Genomic DNA, 18012 nt, shown 5'->3' with positions numbered 1-18012 from the left:
ACAGTGGAGGCCAGGCGAGGCCCGAGGACTGAATAAAAGGAATGCATCTCGCAGAGCGCCTGAAAAAGTAGCAGGAATACCTGAAGAGTCAGAAAAACATTAAGATAGGAGAGTTATAGTGATGAACAACCCAAAATAGAAGGAACGGAGAATGGAAAAAGGACACATAAAAAACAGACATTGAGTTAGTTACATTAATGTGCTTTGCTAATAAGCATGTGGCTGGGCAGAGAGGAGGCCCTTTCATTGAGTGCAGAGCACAGGGAGGTTCCATTTGGGTTAATGTGCATAACATGGAGCCACCCTCTGTAGAGCTCGTTTTGTGAAATCCACAGCAGCCTGTTCCCCCATCCTTTACAACCAGCCTCTAAGTAATACTTCCAAGGCTGAGACAAGGGTCCCAATTTAGTGAGAACATACACAATGCTATCACGTGTCACAAACACTATCAGGCCCCTGCATCATAAATCTGACCTAAAAGAAGCATGCTTGCTACAATCAACAGTAATTACACATTTAATTAGCTCTAACATCGTTTCCTTCTTAGAATTCCAAGGGACTCTGGGGAAGACTTTCCATGGCCCGAGTCCCTGGTAAGAGCTGTCCAGGGAACTTTAAAATGATGCATCCTTCTTCTTGTGACAAATGCCCCTATAGCAAGCACTAGAGGCATTAGAAAAGGGAAAGATTTTATTGGCCATTCTTTAAAAAAAGGAAAAACAAAAACCAACACAGGTCCTTCTCAGGATCTTGTGGTTTTCAGGAAGCTCTGCTCAGGAAATCCAGAGACCCAGGTCTGAGTTCTGGGCATGACACTGATTCAGGGTGCAATCTTGAATGTGTCAGCCTCTTTAGGCCTTGGACCTCTTGTCTACAAAGTGGCTGTAAGGTATACTGTATGACACTGGTTAGATGATCTCAGAGAAAATGTTTCTTGGAGCATAATCCTATAGACCCAAATGGTTGCAGGGATCCAGAGTGCTGCCTTTGTTTTAGGGAAGCTGAAGCATGGATTTGGGTACTTTTTAGCTCTATCACTCTGGCATCCCACCATTCAATACTCTTGCCATATTTATGATCTATGGGGGTTCCCAGTGATGCTTGTAAACTATACAAGCCCTAGATATGAGACTGTTCCTATGAGAATGGGATGTATCTGGATGTGAGCACAACCAAACACCTATGACGTGCCAGGTGCTCTGCCAGGCCTGGGGTACAAGGATGAGAAGGCACAGGCCCTGTCCTGGAGTAGCTATCAATATGGCCAGGGGAGTTAGACCCATAAACAGATCACTTCAGTACAAGATAGTACGTGAAACAATAGACTATCAGCTTTTCCCTAGGGCATACTCCATTGGAAACAGAGTTTGTTAAAGGCACATTACTACTGTCCCATCCCTGCCTTGTGAATCTGAATCTGCGAGGGGAACTTGGGAATCTGTTTAGTAAGCCCTCTAGGACCTTCTCCGTAATGAAAAGTTCATTATGGGACAAGTTAGCTGTGGGAACTCACAGGAGGATGGCACAGTATCCTGCCTTTATGGACCACTTATTTGAGCTCTGTACTCTTCTAGGTTCTACAGGAAGTCCAATAACATGTAAGATAAAAAGTCCATATCCTCTGGGATCTGACAGCCTATACTTTTCTCTAGAGCCATAAAACCAGGACACCGTATCTAGGGATTAGAGGGGAAAGGCAGAGTTAGAGCTCATCTCTCATGATATTTTTGCTCTAGCCAGCTGTAATGACCTCCCAGCTTCCTGCCCCATGACTTTCCTCTTCCTGGGTCAGAAAATATTGACTTAACCACAGGAACACTTAGCTCTGCCCAAAGCTCTGAGACCCATTCGATCCTAGGAAGGTTTTAAGCAGGATGTGTGGGGCCCCTTGTCACTGGTAGTGGTGCTCTGATCTAGTAACTCATTATCAGACCTTGGTTGCATTCTAGGCTCCTGCTTTATTCATATCCAGTATCCCAGGACCTCTACAGTCTTTGTTCTTTTGTGTCTATGCAGGAATGTGGCCTTTAGCTGCAACCCTGTGAGTGGAGGCAATGTCACCCTCTCTATCTCTGAAGACAAAGTACTGTCACAAATATCACTGCATTTGAATTATACAACTCACACTGGAAAGGAGAGATGATGTTTTGTTTATTTTATAGATAGGTTTACAAGGTAGTAGATGTCTAGTAGATGTCTGAGACTGGGGTCTTCTTACTCAAGTATAGTCTGTGTCTATTACATAATAATCAAAGGTCCTTTATCAAGGGGAATGTCTTAGGACACAACTGGAGAGTCTCTTTTTCTGGGTGTGTCCAGTACTTGCAAAGACCTCTGACACCTCTGGTGAGCCAGTGTGCTGGAGTGCAAATAGCCTGGCATCTAGAGTCCCTCTGTTCCTTCTTCTCTGTGTGATCTTGGGCAACTTTTAGCCATTTTGGCCCTCACGTACTTTGCTGGGAAAAGGGGACAATAAACCCATATGTGAGAGTATTGTTGACTGGATTGAATGAAATACGTAGATAATATCCTTGGCTCAATAAACGCTGGCTTCCCTTCCATTTCCTTATTCTGCTTCCCCTCCCAGGGAGCCCAAGACACTTTGTTTCTCCTCACTTCTGGAATGAAGAGCCAGTTTTGTACCTCCCAGATCCTAGAGATTGTTGAGACATGCTTCTTGCTACGTATCTGACTCTGACAGCAGCCTGGCTTGTCCTCACCAGGTAATAGTGTTCCCTCCCCATAGCACCATGGAAATCCTGTATCTTTCTGAAACCAGAGAAAACCTGGTGGAGCCACCTTAAGCTTGATGGTTTGTCTGCAAACCCTGCCCCCTCCAACTCTGAGCCTCAGCTGGGCACAGTGGAGGACAAAAGAAAGGACTGGGACCAAGGAAGGCACATGAATTCCAGCTGCTGTGCTCTTTTTTGGAGAGCTGGAAACCTGTGCACACCTACCAGAGGCTATGTATCCAGGTAGAGCCAGGATTTCAGGTCAGAAAGTATTTTATTTTATGAAAAAAATTGTTTTTTTAGAAAGTATTTTATAGCGACCCAGTATACCAAAGAGCACATGCTTGCTCCTAGGGTGGGGTTCAAATGTAGGCCAAGTGGCTAGGAGGAGTGATTATTTCTACAATGGATAATCTTTCTCACACACTATATTCTTTCTCTCCATGCACCCTTTATAAAAATAATAAGTAGCCAATTATTATCAATTTATTTGCTGCTTCTTATAATTACATTATCCATGATTAACTCACTGGAGTCTAATTCGACTCCAGACTTGTTTCATAGGAACGCTCCATCATTGGGCACGGTGGGACTCTTGTGAACACAGCCTCACTCTGCTGGGCTCACGGAACTCAATTAATGCACATGGAGAGGGGACAAAGAAGAGGATGAGAAATGGCAGGCGCCTCAGCCTTGCTGAGCTGCAAAGTCCCTCCACATTTGTTATTTCATTTGATAGACATACTGGCTCTATGAGGTAGCTAGAAGAGCTGTTATCTTCAGTTTACAAACTAAGAAATGGACCCAGGTCATATCATAACATGGTGCCTAACACAGGATTAAAGCCCATGTCGACACCCTGCTAGTGTACCCTGGAAGGATATTGATAGGTGATTTTCATGGTAATCATTTCCATACTGCTTTGAACTCTGCAAAATGTTTTCAAATTCCCCATCTCATTTGACCTTTACCACAATCCTGGGCAGCAGAGAAGAAATTATAATACCTATTTTTATAGAGGTAACTTCGGTTTAGAGAGGTGACTTGTTTAAGGTATGAAAACTGGGATGAGAACGGTGGGCTCCTGCCTTCTGATAAAGCGTGTGACTTCATTACAGGACCCCTGACGCCAAGAACTTACTAGAAACATGTGATTTAAAAGCAACATGGAGGGGTGCCTAGGTGGCCCAGTGGGTTAAACATCTGATTCTTGGTTTTGGCTCAGGTCATGATCTCAGAGTCGTGAAATAGAGCCCTGCATCAAGCACTGCATCAGGCTTCATTCACACTATAAGAAGTCTGCTTGTTTCTCTCCCTTCCCCTCTGCCCCTCCCCTTTAGTCCCTCCTCCAGCTCCTGCTTGCTTTCTCTCTCTAAAACAAACAAACAAACAAAATCTTTAAAAAAACAAATAAAAAACTTAAAGCTACATGGAACAGCCACATGACATTATAATTACATTTTGTACAAAAGGTTTGTCTCTGGAGAGAGGCCCTTCATTTAGGAAGTCCATGAGCTTCTCCTGAAATAATGTTTGTGTGTGTGTGCCAATCTGTATGCATGTATGTGTATACACAAACCATATTTTAAGGAGATTTTTTAAAAACGTCCCTCAGATTTTTGAAAGAGTGTGTTACCCCCAAACATCCAGTCAGTTGAATCATTCTGGTGTCTTTTCCATCAAAGGACTAAGGTGATAGTTTGGAGGGGGTCTTGGGACCAAGAGGAGGTGAGAAGGTGTTGGAGGAGACCAGGGGAACAGGGTCATGTAGGCCAAAGGAGGGGATTATTTTAAGATGTTGGGTCCAGGCAATGGTTACACGGTGACAAATGCTGCTGAGACCAGGGGCGTGGACAGACTGGCGTATCTGGCCATTAGAGAAGTTCTGTGGAATTGTGGGACCAGAAAGCAGACTGTGAGGTGTTAAAGAAGGTGGAGATGTGGCAGGCATGACAGTGAACAAAGAAGTACTTCTTTAAAATCTGGCAATTAAGAAAAGTAGAGAGACTGGGTGCTAGTGTGGGGGGAAAGTGGGGCTGAGGAAAGTTCTCTCTCTCTCTCTCTCTCTCTCCCCCTTAAAAAGGGGATATGATGTGTTTGTGGGGGAAGAAGAATCTAATTGAAAGGGAGAGACCAGGTAAGAATGTAGGAGCCTAATTAGGAGACAGGAGGAGATGAATCCTGAGCTGAGATGGAGGGTTCACTTTAGAATAGATGTGAGACTCTCCTGAAGCCGCCACGGTGGTGGTAAGGAGAGGTGAAGATGCAGAGAAAGTGTGAGCTTCACGCACGTTTCCTGCCAATTTCATCTACAGCACTACTTATGGCACTTACAGCAAGCAGCGCGCCACGCCATCCAGCCAGGCTGTTCCTGTCACCTCCAGGCACAAGGCCTTCTGGCTCTGGGTGGCTGGCAGCTTCTCACTGCCCTTCCTGCTCTGAGTCTATTTCCCAGCATCTGACACTGACCCTGTTCAAGGGCTTCCAGAGCTGCTCCCTGGGGCCTCTCCTCAAGCCCCTAGCAAATAGAATTCTCCTGGGGTGATTTCAGTAGTAAAATACAGAAATGTATTTAGGTGATGGTTTTCTTCGTTGTTGATTTGATTGCTAAACCTTTTAGAAAATTTGTGCTACACACTACAATATATCACCAGATAGCTATAAAATAGATGATATACTTGGCAGTTTCTGCATAAAGCTTTTTCACTGGGCCTTGGACAAAAAATGGACTCTCATATTATTTCTGAGGTACAATCAGAGTTTTCTTATTATTTTACTTTTAGTGCCTTTAATTAATCTATGAAAAGCACTCAGACTGGTGCTTGAAACAGAGGGTGAGTGTTGGCTAATGCTGTCATTATTATTGCTGTTATGAGCTGCATGACCTGGGACAATTCAATTCTGACTTGGGGCAGCAGTGTCTTCACTTATGAAATAAGGGCAAGATATTCTCTTTTCAGAGTGTGTTCTGAAGACTTTGGGCTCCACCCATTGTGCACCACCATTTTATTCATCTTACCACTTCCTTGGGTTTTCTACTTTTTTCACTTGAAGAAAGGGTTCATAAATAAATAAATAAATAAATAAATAAATAAATAAATAAATAAACAAATAAACCCCAAAAACTGTGAATCACCGGCCCAGAGAGTCAAAGGGGGCCTGATTGTCTAAGTGAAAGATCCTGTTGACAATGGACGTGGAGATGAAGTGGTCTCAGTGGGGACGGCCATAAGCCAAGGGAAGCTCCCTGGAAGAGGTGAGTTGGAAAGTTAGAATCCAGGTGTTTCTAGCAGTTGATAGGCCTGGAAAAGAAACTGCACTTCCTAAAGGGTGGAGAGTATGGAGTGTAAGTGCAGAAGCACAGCTGTGGGGGGAGGAAAAGGTGAGCAGCCCAACTCAGACCTGTCCCTGGGTGGTAGAAGCCAAGTGGGCAGACAAGGGCTTCAGGTATAATGATCCCAAGTAGAAGTCTGATCAAAGTGTGAAGTGATGAACAGCAAAGAAAACATTTCCTAGCTTCCTTTGACATTAGGGATGGCCAACAAAATGTCCATGTAAGTTAAAGGACTTCCAGGAAAGAACCAATGGAAGGCTATATGACAGCTCATGGGAACCATTTTCTCCTTCCTCCTTCTTCTTGCTTCTGACCTGGATGGCTTACAGCTATGGGGCCATCTCAGATCATGAAGTGACCTTGGAGATGGAACATGTGTAACTAGGGATGGCAGAGCAGAAAGATGGAAAGAACCTGAGTCCTGGAGACATTGTGCAGACACATATTAGGTGCGGACTGCCAACCTCTGAATTCTTTTATGTTGACAGAGAGGCTGTCCTATTGTATTTAAGCCATTGTCATTCCTGGGCCCTATTCCTAGCCACAGAATGTTCTCGATGCTGTGGCAGAGCTGAGGCTGGCAGCGCCTCTGTGTGCCTTGACTATTTTGCTTGGCAGTGCTTCTTGTGTGACCCTGCTGCTCCCGTGTGTGGAACTGTCTTGGTGTGTGTGCATGAGTAGAAATCCAAAGCCAAAATAATCTTCAAAGCTGTCAGCTCTGTTTCCTGCAGATTCATGCTCCCCACTGCCTTCTCATTTCCACCAGAGGAAAGAGAGGCTGCTGGTGAATAACTTCTTTCCTGAATTGTTTACTATGTCAAACACTCAATAGCCACAGTACAGAATGTTATAATGGTCACATCACTGAATTTGTTTTAATTTACTTTTTAATTAATGAAATGACACATAGGTTCAGTTGAAGCGTCTTTGTACTGTCCTTGAGCCTATCATCCTCCTCCTTCTTCTGAGAAACCATTCTCCTGGACTGCATGGATCTGTGTGTGTGTGTGTTTATGCACTTACCACACCTATGCTTGAATCCATAAGTAATAGACAATATTGTTTTGTATGCTTTAAACATGTATGTAAATGGTACATTGATATGATTTGATTTTTTTGTTCAACTTGGAGTTTCTCAAATCATCTATTTTGATAATGAGTTAGGGAGCCTCACTGCTATGAAATATACATGGCTTTTCCATTGACCTGTCTTCTCCTTTTTTAAAATTTTATTTATTCATGAGAGACACACAAAGAGAGGCAGAGACACAGGCAGAGGGAGACGCAGGCTCCCTGCAGGGAGCCCGATGTGGGACTCGAACTGAGGACCCTGGGATCACAACCTGAGCCAAAGGCAGACGCTCAACCACTGAGCCACCCAGGTATCCCTCCATTGACCTATTGATGAGCATTTAGATTGTTTCCAAATTTTCAATTTTGGAAAGCATTGAAATAATAAACATCCTTTTTTATAAGTCATATTATGCATCGGAATGAGTTTTGCTAGGGTATGTATCTAGACGTAGAAGTAGTTGTCATAGAGACACATACCTTCACTTTTACAAGATATTTCCAAATTGCTCTCTAAAGGGGTTAAAACAACATGCTCCCTCCAGAATGACAGTGCCTATTTCCCACAAAAACTCAGCACTGTTGAACTATCTAATTCTGACAACTAAATAGGTGTGAAATGGTATCTGTTCACTGTACTTGGCATTTCCTTGATTATTAATGAGGTAGGGCATCTTTCCATGTTTTTATAGGCCATTTTGATTTCTATTTTTATATTTTGCCTGTTTTTCTAGCGGGCTGTTTGTCTTTTACCTATTGCAGCATTTTCCTCACATATCTTAGATATTAATCCTTTGCTGGTCAAATGCATTGCAACTGCCTCCTTCAAATCTCTCACTCATCCTTTGGCTTTGTTCATGGTGTCTTTGGTCTTATACAAATCTTAAATTTTAATGTGATCCAGTATATCTTTTTATTTTGTGGGGTTTTTTTTTTTTTGTATCTTAAGAAATCTTTTCCTGATTTGATATAAAAATATTTTCCTGAATTTTCTTCAAATAGTTTAAAAGTTGTTGTTTGAACTTTTAGCCTCAAATCCACCTGCAGTTTATTTACAATATTTTGTCATTTTGCATATGAAATAAAGCTCTAATGTTAATTTTGCAATATGGGGAGCCAATTGTTGTGACACTAATTTCAAAAGTCCATACTTTACCTATTTATTTGTAATCAACTACTGTCATATAACAAGTTTCCCAAATGCGTGGGTCTCTTTCTGAACTTTCTAGTTATTCCATTAGTCTCTGTGTCCCTACACTTGATCACATTGCTTTATCATGTGTTTTGATGCCTGTGATGTAGCCTCTTTTTTACATTCTTTCCCCAAACTCTTGGCTGTTGTTGGTTTTACTTTCATGTGAATTTTTAAGTTTATTTTTTCCAGTCTTACTGACATATTATCAACCTATATCAGTGTGTAAGTTTAAGGTATAGAGCATATTGGTTTGACTTCCGTTTTGCATAATGTGAAATGTATATGGATACTGATGAATCTTTTAATGAAATGCTTCCTTCCTACTTCTCCCAGCAGGTGCTTCCCCCCATCCCATCCCCATCGCAAGGATCTGGGTTCCAGTTCCAATGTTGCCACTGGATGGCCAACTGTTCTTGGGCCAGTGGTCTAACCTCTCTGGGCTGTAGCTTTCTCATCTGTCAGATGTGCTCTGCCTACCTCACAGGACTGCTGAGCGGAGCAAATGAGGTAAGGGTGTACAAAATGCTTTGAAGAGTTGAAAACACTGAGGGAAAGGCAAAAGGAGCCAAAAACAGGGATGCCTGGTTGGCTCAGTCGGTTGAACCTCTCTGACTCTTGATTTTGGCTCAGGTCATGATCTCAGGGTCCTGGGATAGAGCTCATGCTCAGTGGAGAGTCTGCTTTTCTCCCTCTGCCCCTATCCCTCTCTCTCTCTGAAATAAGTAAATAAATCTTAAAAAAAAAAAAAAAAAAAAAAGGAATCAAATACCAGTGATCTCAGAACTAGCCTGAGACAAAAGGTGAAAGTCAGACAATTTTTTCCTCAGTTCTCTGCCTTCTCTACCTTCCTGACTCTCCTTCCTCCTAAACTTGCAGGGTTGTGAGACACAGAACTCTTTCACTGGTGTAGACTTATGATAATGTGGTAGAAGCAACTTGTATTTGAAAGGCCCAGGTCCAATTTCAGACTCTAACCTGTGACTTAAGGTAAGTCACTCAACTCTCTGAATCTCAGTTCATTCATCTTTACTAGGGGCATAGTAATTCCCTCCCCCAAGTAGTATCGTCAAATTGAAAAGAAACAATGGACATGAGAGAGCTTGGTAAAACGTGAGGCCTTTCAAGAAACAGAAGTTTTTGTTATTGTTCTTGCTGATAGTTACATGTGACAAAGGACTTACAGGGAAGTAACAGTGCTTACTATGTAGAAATGCTTTGTTCTCACCCCTTGAATTAAGGCATGTAGAAGAAAACAAAACCACTTTGTCTATAAATATGGTTAGACTCCATACAGTATCTATACAATCTTCTAGAACATACAGGTAGCCCCTGTCTTAAATACCATTCTCTTCAGACTTTGCAGTCTGGATGTGCAGAGAAGTGGAGGTTGTTGAGATTCCATGAGGTTTGTCTGGACAAACAAACAGAGCTCACTCTGGCACCGATATTGGGTTCAGTCAGCACTGACCAGAGACAGTGAGAGCCTTGGGGGTTCGAGGGTTGGGACACATCAGTCTTTGTACCCTCCTCACAGACACTATTTGGTTAAAACGAACATTAAGGTTAGCCCTGATGTTCTGTGAAAGAACATGAGGCAATGCCCTCACATCTTTCTAGCCTTTGCTACTCAGATGACTGGAACATCCTGTGCTCCTGTGCTGAAATCCGACTTGGGCTGGTGCCAAATGACATCCATGGGCCAAATGACATGAGACTGTAGTGCACCTGCTCAATCTCATACAGAACACCACTTTCCTTGGTAATTTGGCTCTTGCCTTTTCCTCAGTTCTATAGAAACAGGACTTCTTACCTGTTCCCTAGTTACTCCCATGGCTCATGCTGGATTGTAATGTTTTGACCAGTCTCTGCTGGAAGTTGTTGGAATCTTCCTAAACCAGTATCAGCATTACCATCCCTACCTGTAGCCTCTGGCAATGTCCACTCCTCTGCTATGGGTTGGATGTGAATTTGGATCTTAGTCCCCAGAACTCACAATCTGTCTGTTTTTTCCTTTGGGGTCAACACTATTTCTGACCCAGTGTCATTCTCCTCTCCTCATGTGACTCTTGCCTGTTCTTGCTCCCATGTCCGTGCAATGTCAAGAGTCCGACTCTCCTTCCAGACCCTGTTCTGTCTCATGAACCACTCTGCAAAATCTGTCAGGCATCATTCAAAACAGACCATAGCTGACTTCATTATTTTTACTTTTTTTTCAAATGTGGGCATGAAATGTCAGCACAAGGGCAGCCCAGGTGGCTCAGCAGGTTAGCACTGCCTTCAGCCCAGGGCCTGATCCTGGAGACCTGGGATCGAGTCCCACGTCCGCCTCCCCACATGGAGCTTGCTTCTCCCTCCACCTGTGTCTCTGCCTCTCTCTCTCTCTCTCTCTCTCTGTGTCTCTCATGAATAAATAAATAAAACCTTAAAAAAATGTTGGCACATTTTTTTAGAATTTTTTAGAAGAAGAATTATCTTCTTAGAGCTTCCTTTACAAATGAAGGACAAATTCCCCTAGATACTGAGAACTGTCCTCTCAGAAGAGAGTGGACTTGCCCAAGGTCACAACCCCTTCTTGGGGCAGCCCACACCCTGTGACTGCTTAATGTGGTCAAAGCAATAAGAAGGAAAGAGTTTAAAGATCAGACCCTCATGACAACTCTGAAGGGCCATTCCATTCTAGGGATTACCATGGGGTGAGTTGAGTCTTTAGGATTGCCCAGCTCCTCCCTCCACCCATTCCTGTCTCCTGTAGGACTTGATCCTGAGCACTCTTACTTCCAACAACTTTCCATGTAGAGTAGGATTCCTGGAGACCCTAGCCTACAATAGGTGTCCACAGTTATTTTTTGTGGAAAAAATTTTAACTCATTAACTCAACCATTTTAACTCACCATCTTGTTTCTCTGTAAATTCATTCTCCCTCTGGTGGGCAGAATAATGCCCATCCCTGCCCAAAGATGTCCCCCAGAACCTATGAACATATTATCTTTTGCTAAAAGGGACTCTGCAGATGTGAATAAGGTTACTGATCTCAGGATAGGGGGATTACCCTGGATTATTCAAGTGAACTCAGTCTAATCACATGAGTCCTGAAAAGCAGAGAATCCTTCCTGGCTATGGTCAGAGATGTGATTACATAAAAAAACATCAGAGACATGTAACATTTCTGGCTTTGAAGATGGAAGAAGGGGCCACAAGCCAAGGATGCAGGCTGCTTTGGAAGCTGGACAGGACAAAGAAGTGGATTCTCCTCAGAGTTTCCAGAAAAGAACATAGCACTGTCAACACCTTGATCTTAGCCCAGTGACACCATGCGAGGCCTCTGATCTGTGAGAATGGAATGGTGAGAATATAAATTTGTGTTGCTTTAGGCCACTAAATATGTGGTGATTTGTTACAACAAAGATAGGAAAGTAACATGCTCCCCTCAGGAGCATATTAATGTTGTGCATTTGCATGACCTTGAATGTGCACTTCAGCTGTGTAAGCCTTCTTTCTCTTATCTATAAAATGGTTATTTTGGGCCATAGGCTTGCATAGCCCCTTCTAATTTGATATTTTATGGCCCTAACTGGCTAGATTCCCTAGTTTGCAATATTTATTATTTTTTTCCTTCTAATGAGGCAGTTGTTTACTTGTCTTTTTGATAATGACACTAAGGCAAGCCTACCTAAGATGCTATAGGAACAACAGAAAGGCCATATGCCAGGGTGATGAGTGAGATAGCCCTTCTCTTTGTTTGGCTCTACCAGCCTGTCTTTATGTTGATTACTAAATTTCCTATTCCGGTCACTTCTCGTGACCATAGGAAAAGTGCGTCTCTGCAGGTGAACAATTTGTAAACCAAACTCTGATGACTAATAGACTTTGTCATTTTTCTCTCTACTACTAGGCCTTCAAATACAATTAAATTTTTTTTGTTATGCTGAAAATAATTCATTAAAAGTTGTAGGTACCAAGCTTAGAGGTAGGATCAAAGGTGTTAGTGTTTTGGTTGCTGGTGAAAGTTAGAATTTCTTTAGGAACATCCACCATTTTTAGGATTAAAAAAAATATGCCCTTAGCCTGGTTTTTGTTAGGAATAAGTATAATGAAGTGGCACTGTAATTAAAATACTGATAAACCCACTAGACATAGCTGTTGTGAATAAAAACCCAGATACTAAAATGGGATAAAAATAGAGCCTCATTTGGCCCCTTCACCGTCCTAGTGGGAAACCAATACAGTTGCCACTTCATTAACTGCTCTGCATTAAGAAAAGCTGAGCTGACCACAAAATAATAATGGCAATAGCACAGTGATAATGATGACTCTTGGTGTATTTATTTAGCACATTATGCTTTTCAAAGCACTTTCTGTTTACTTGTTTGAGTCCCCAGGTCTCAGTATTTCCAGAAGAAAGTCGAGGAGGTGACAAGGAGGGCATCATCCACCTGATTTAACAGATGAGGAAATCCTAACGGACGGTGTCTTAAATAACCTTCCTGTGACAGCAGGTCTAGGTCTGGGGGCTGCGCTCTACAGGGAGATCCATGTGTGCAACAGCTCAACTGCTGGCGGCAGTTGGAGTCACCCAATTCAGGACCAAACACTGTCTCTAGAGACCTTATTCTGCTAACCTAAGGCTACTGGTGATAGTTCTTTGTGTTTTTTTCCTCTTTCTCAATTGAAAGAATAAAGTCACTAAAGAATTAGTCATTAACATTATCTGGGAAAAGTCCTAAGGATTGAAAGGAAGAGAGAAAAAATTTATGAAACCTAGTAGCAGATTCCAATTTATCACTCACTTCACTAGGGTTGGTGATGCAGGCCAGTGATATACGCATGTGAGCTAAAGAGAAGGAAAAGTGCCCCCTTTCCCACCTTTCTGGGATCCTGCTCATGTTCCTTGGAACAGTTTCCAAGAGCCCCGTGTATTATGGCTTCTATAAAATGATACCACCAACACTGTCACTACTTGCCTTTCCACCCACCCCGTGACCCAGGTCCAATTAGCCTGACTAATATGGAAGGAGAAAGGACAACTTGAGGCCAGGGGCATAGAAAGAATCAGTCCTCAATGGCATCCCCAAGTCATCTGAACAATGAGGGGGTGAGACGAGGTCTCCTCAATGATGCCATTTTTTCCAACACATTCCTATTTTACATCTGGTGCCGTAGTATCATTTAACTTGGGTTTGAGAGCCGAGTGGTGACTCTGGCTGGGCTATATGGTGACCTTGGTCATTATCACTTAGCCTCCATGAGGCTCAATTATCTCACCTATGGAATGGGTGTAATAGTGAGTCTCCTTTCCAGTTTATAATGTTGTCATGAGACTTAAATATCCAAACGTAACCACTGTTGAGAAGAGATGTTGTATTGACAGTAGTGCTAATCATTGTAATTGTAGCTTAATAGTAACAAGGATATTATTAGAATCAGTGATTGTGGTAGTGCTGGAAAGGCACTTTGGAGATTATTCATCACATGTGGATACTTGCTTCTCCAGAAGCCCCTGGTGTTGAGACAGTGTGTACCATGCCCTTTCTCGAATTATTTCCTTGTGGCTTTATAACAATCCTAAGAAATGGAACTTGTTACTGTCATTTGACACAATAAGAAGCTAAGACTGAGAGAGAGAAAGAGAGACAGACAGGCAGGGAGACAGGCAGACAAAAGTGGTTTTAGAGCTGGTATCATGAGAACCCAGTGGGTTCTGCAAACTACCAGCATTGGCAGGCATACTTAGCACCTTTAGAACCTTGTTTGACATCAGGGACTTGTTGCCTTAATCATGAGAAGGATGTATGGTTGGTATTAGAAGTTCCTTCATAAAGAGAAGAATGGTCCATTATTCAAAATTATTGATGAGTCAACTGATCCCTGCTCTGTGATGGACGAATGAATGCCCACTAAGAATTTTCTTAATAGGACCTTTCTAACACTGTGATTTTTCCTGATAGAGCCCATGATGTGTGTTCTCCTACCACAGAGTAGATTTGTTAGGAAGTGACTGCCAATCAGGGACTAACTCAAGGCCTTTTTTAAAAAAAAATCAAGGTGAGGCCCATGTGACTGGCAGTCATTCATGAAATGGAATGTGTGTCAATTATAGGTCAAGGTTGGTAGGAGCCATCTTCACTGTCTTCTTCCCTGTCAACCAGGTAGATGTAGAAAATCCAGCATAAACCTCAAAGGTCCTAGAAGATGGTGAAGCCACAAGATAGAAAACACCTGGGTTTCTGAATCATCACTTTGACAAACACTCATCTGGGCCTTATATAAAGGAAAAATGATCTATTATGTTAAACCACCAAGATTTGAGTGTGATGTTATGCCAGCTCTTGTACTGTATATCCAATAAGAAGATACCCACCAGTATTTCAAACCTGGTCCTAATTCCTTGCCATTTAAAAAAACCACTGCCTTCCTTCTCTATGGATACCAACTCACCCAACCTAAGCAGCTTTCTCTGTGCTCAGTATAGGTATAGAAAAATTGGTCAGCTTGTCAAGCAACCAATAAATCTATGTTTGGAAAAACAATAGTTTTCATCAGTAAATGACCTTAAGATAACATTTACATTGATGGAGAAGTCATTTCAACCTAGAACCAGTGGCATCCCAACTCAGGCCCTCCTGGTGGTGTGTGGCCTGGAAAGCAATGAAGTGTGGGGATTAGTAATGATTTTATCTTCTCACTCACCCATCCCCTTTCCTTTCACAAACTTGCAAATATGTTCAGCAGTGTCAGATCTGGTTCACCTATGTTTGACATAAAAATAGAACCTATCATGTTGGAATTTTGCAGAGAAGATAGACATCCTGTGATTATGCCAACTCATGAAAGCAACCATGATTGAGCCAGGAAGATACTGGTTCAAGGGGAAGAAGATAGATCATCATGGGACCCAGCTCTTTCAGGTAGTTACAGTGTGGTCCCAGTGACCTTAGAGGTCACTAAAAATTTTTTTTTAATTTTCCATGGTAGCATTATTGGTGGTAACAGTTGTTTGAGAAGACATAAATATAGAAAATTCTAGAACATACTCACAATTTCCTTGACAGTGGTTTCAATGGGGTCTACAAAGAATTTCGTGAACTTCTACTTAGGTGCCTTCAAGTAGTGAGCAAGAACATCCTGTAAAGATGGACAGTAAAGGTCAGAAACAAGAAGTTTAGAGGATTTAGAATGCTTTGTGTTTAAATTAAATAATATGTGCTCTTTTTAAAATTGTAAGCCATATATGTTCATTTTAGAAAAAATAAAAAATACATAGTAGGAAATGAGACACAAAACTCATCTGTCATCCCGCCACCCAGATATAATCACTAGTTAATCCACAGGACACTTACAGACTGTTTCATGAGTATTTAATATATATGCATATATATTTTTTTCTGTTGTTTTTCACTTATAGAACTGAGATCATACTGCATATGCTGTTTGGTGACCTGCTTTTGTTTCATTGAGTAAGATTTTATGAATATTTTTTTTGCCAATATTTTTTAATACATGTCAATTATGTGGTATCTAGCAGCTTCTAAGATGGCTCCCAGTGATCCCTGCTCTCTTGCATCCTTGTCATCGTGTAATGAACTCCCCTGGAGTGTAGGTGGGACCTCTGATTTACTTCTAACCGACAGAATATGGCAAGTGTGATGGGATGTCAGTTCAAGATTAGGTTACAAAATCACTCTGACTCCTGTCTTGTTCACCTTCTCCTGCTCTCTGGCTTGTTTATTGTGATGAAACCAACTGCTATGTTGTAAACTGCCCCACAGAAAGGAGGGCTGTGGAACTGAGGGAGACCTCCAATCAGCAGGCTTAGAGGATCTGAATCCTGCCAATGCCCACTTGAATGAACTTGAAAGTGGATCCTTTCCTTGAGATGGTTCAAACACCTTGACTTATGAGAGTTCTGAGTCAGAGGACCCAGATCAGCCATTGCCCACAGGCTCTTGACACTGCAATATGTTTGTTATTTTAAGCTGCTAAGTTTTGGGGTAATGTAGCCATAGATAACTAATACAAACCACATCGTTTTTAATAGTTTTTTAGTATTCCAGCATAAGATTTATTCAATCTCTTACTGCTGTACATAGGTTATTTTATTTATTTTGCTACTATAAACAGGGCAGTAATGAATGTCATTGTAGCTATATCTTGGCACACATCCTTCATTCTTTGCTAAGGATAAATTCATTGAAGTGGACTAGCTGGATTTCAAAGGGTTTTCCTCTTTTAGGGCTTTTGAGATGGTATTCCTCAGTTGCTTTCTGGTAGAATTATACCCATTTACACCCTTGTGGGCTGGAGTCTGGAGTGGCTGCTGGCCCACACCGAAGGACTTAAAGTTCTAAGGCATATTTTTGGTTAATGTCAACCACTCTCTCTTGAGCTGTGTCTCTATGCAAACCAGTTAGAAACAAAACTAAATCCATAAACCCAAGAATGAAGACTAAGGTTGAATCTTCAAAAGTACTAGATAATTTGATGTTAAATAGTTTATTGAGATTCTGTTGTTTTGAAGTCAGTGAGATGAATTCAACCACCCTTAAATTGTTTTTATTATTTTTCAGTGAGCACTGATCTTCTGAAAATATGATGATGCTCAAATCTCCAAGAACTTTGAAAGGGAAAACAACAGCACTGGTTGAAGTTAAAATAATAATGAGCTATTCTGAAAATCTTAGTTTATTTCAGTTACACAAAGGATTGTCAACAAATTCGACTTTCTAAATTAGCTGGATGAATTTTATATTCTATACATTTGTATTTATATAGATAGAGATAGTTATAGTTTATTTTTGCAGGGGGGAAGAATTTTGTATACATAGATATCGCCACCATTTCCAAATTGCAACTTCACTGTTGGGGAAGAATAAATATTTTAATGAATGCTATATATTTTAACAGGCTCTGAACCCTGTGGTTGGTTTAAGCTAAGGGTGCAATTTCAGGCATCGAAATAAGTAAATAAATGAGGAAGAAAATCCATGTTAATTGCAGTAATTTGCAGTACTTTCAAATTCTTAATTAAGAAATAAAATAGGATTCATTATCCATGCCCACTGTAGATGGCATACATAGATCACCATTATGACCAGACACAGGACCTGAAGTTATTGCCATAAATGAAATACCAGAGAGAAATCACTGGTGCATTATTGGTCAAAGTGTGCAGACATAAAGAGGGAGAAAAAAGGGCACACAGAATGCCTGTTCTCCACAAATGCCCTTCTTTCTGACCTGGGGAGTGTATTATCCCCAAATATCTCCCCTAAGCCTGGAGTCCTGTCCCTCCTTCCTAATCTCTGGGATAGGTTTCTTCCCTTTAGCCTCACATAAAATTTCTCTGAGATTGCCTGGACACCCTTCAGTGTCAACTTTTCCCCAATCACCTGCCCCAGGTCATTTATGTGCTGAGACTTCAAGTCCCTGTGTCATTCTTCTGGTGTCATTCTTTTGGTGCATCCTAATATTCTTCTACAAAGGTGAGAAAAAGAGAAAGACTTTTCTTTTTTAAAAAATATTTTATTTATTTATTCATGATAGACACTGAGAGAGAAGCAGAGACACAGGCAGAGGGAGAAGCAGGCTCCATGAAGGGAGCCTGATGTGGGACTCCATCCCATGACTTGGGGATCATGCCCTGAGCTAAAGGCAGATGCTCAACCGCTGAGCCACCAAGGCAT

The 18012-nt window shown here is 41.7% G+C and overlaps 1 protein-coding gene across 3 annotated transcripts in view; it reads right to left on the bottom strand.

The window, feature by feature from the left end:
- The window catches only part of SLC14A2 (solute carrier family 14 member 2), a 487566-nt gene that overhangs the window by 166570 nt on the left and 302984 nt on the right, over window positions 1–18012 (bottom strand). For all 3 annotated transcript variants that reach the window (XM_072732278.1, XM_072732277.1, XM_025996872.2), the window contains one exon: window positions 15368–15454. The gene's annotated coding sequence lies outside the window, so the exon portion shown is untranslated. The remainder of the gene's footprint in view (window positions 1–15367; window positions 15455–18012) is intronic.

The sequence above is a fragment of the Vulpes vulpes genome, chromosome 13 (genome assembly GCF_048418805.1).
Source record: "Vulpes vulpes isolate BD-2025 chromosome 13, VulVul3, whole genome shotgun sequence".
NCBI classification, from domain to species: Eukaryota; Metazoa; Chordata; class Mammalia; order Carnivora; family Canidae; genus Vulpes; species Vulpes vulpes.
Note: the sequence above shows the minus strand (reverse complement) of the source record. Positions and strands in the feature narration are given on the sequence as shown.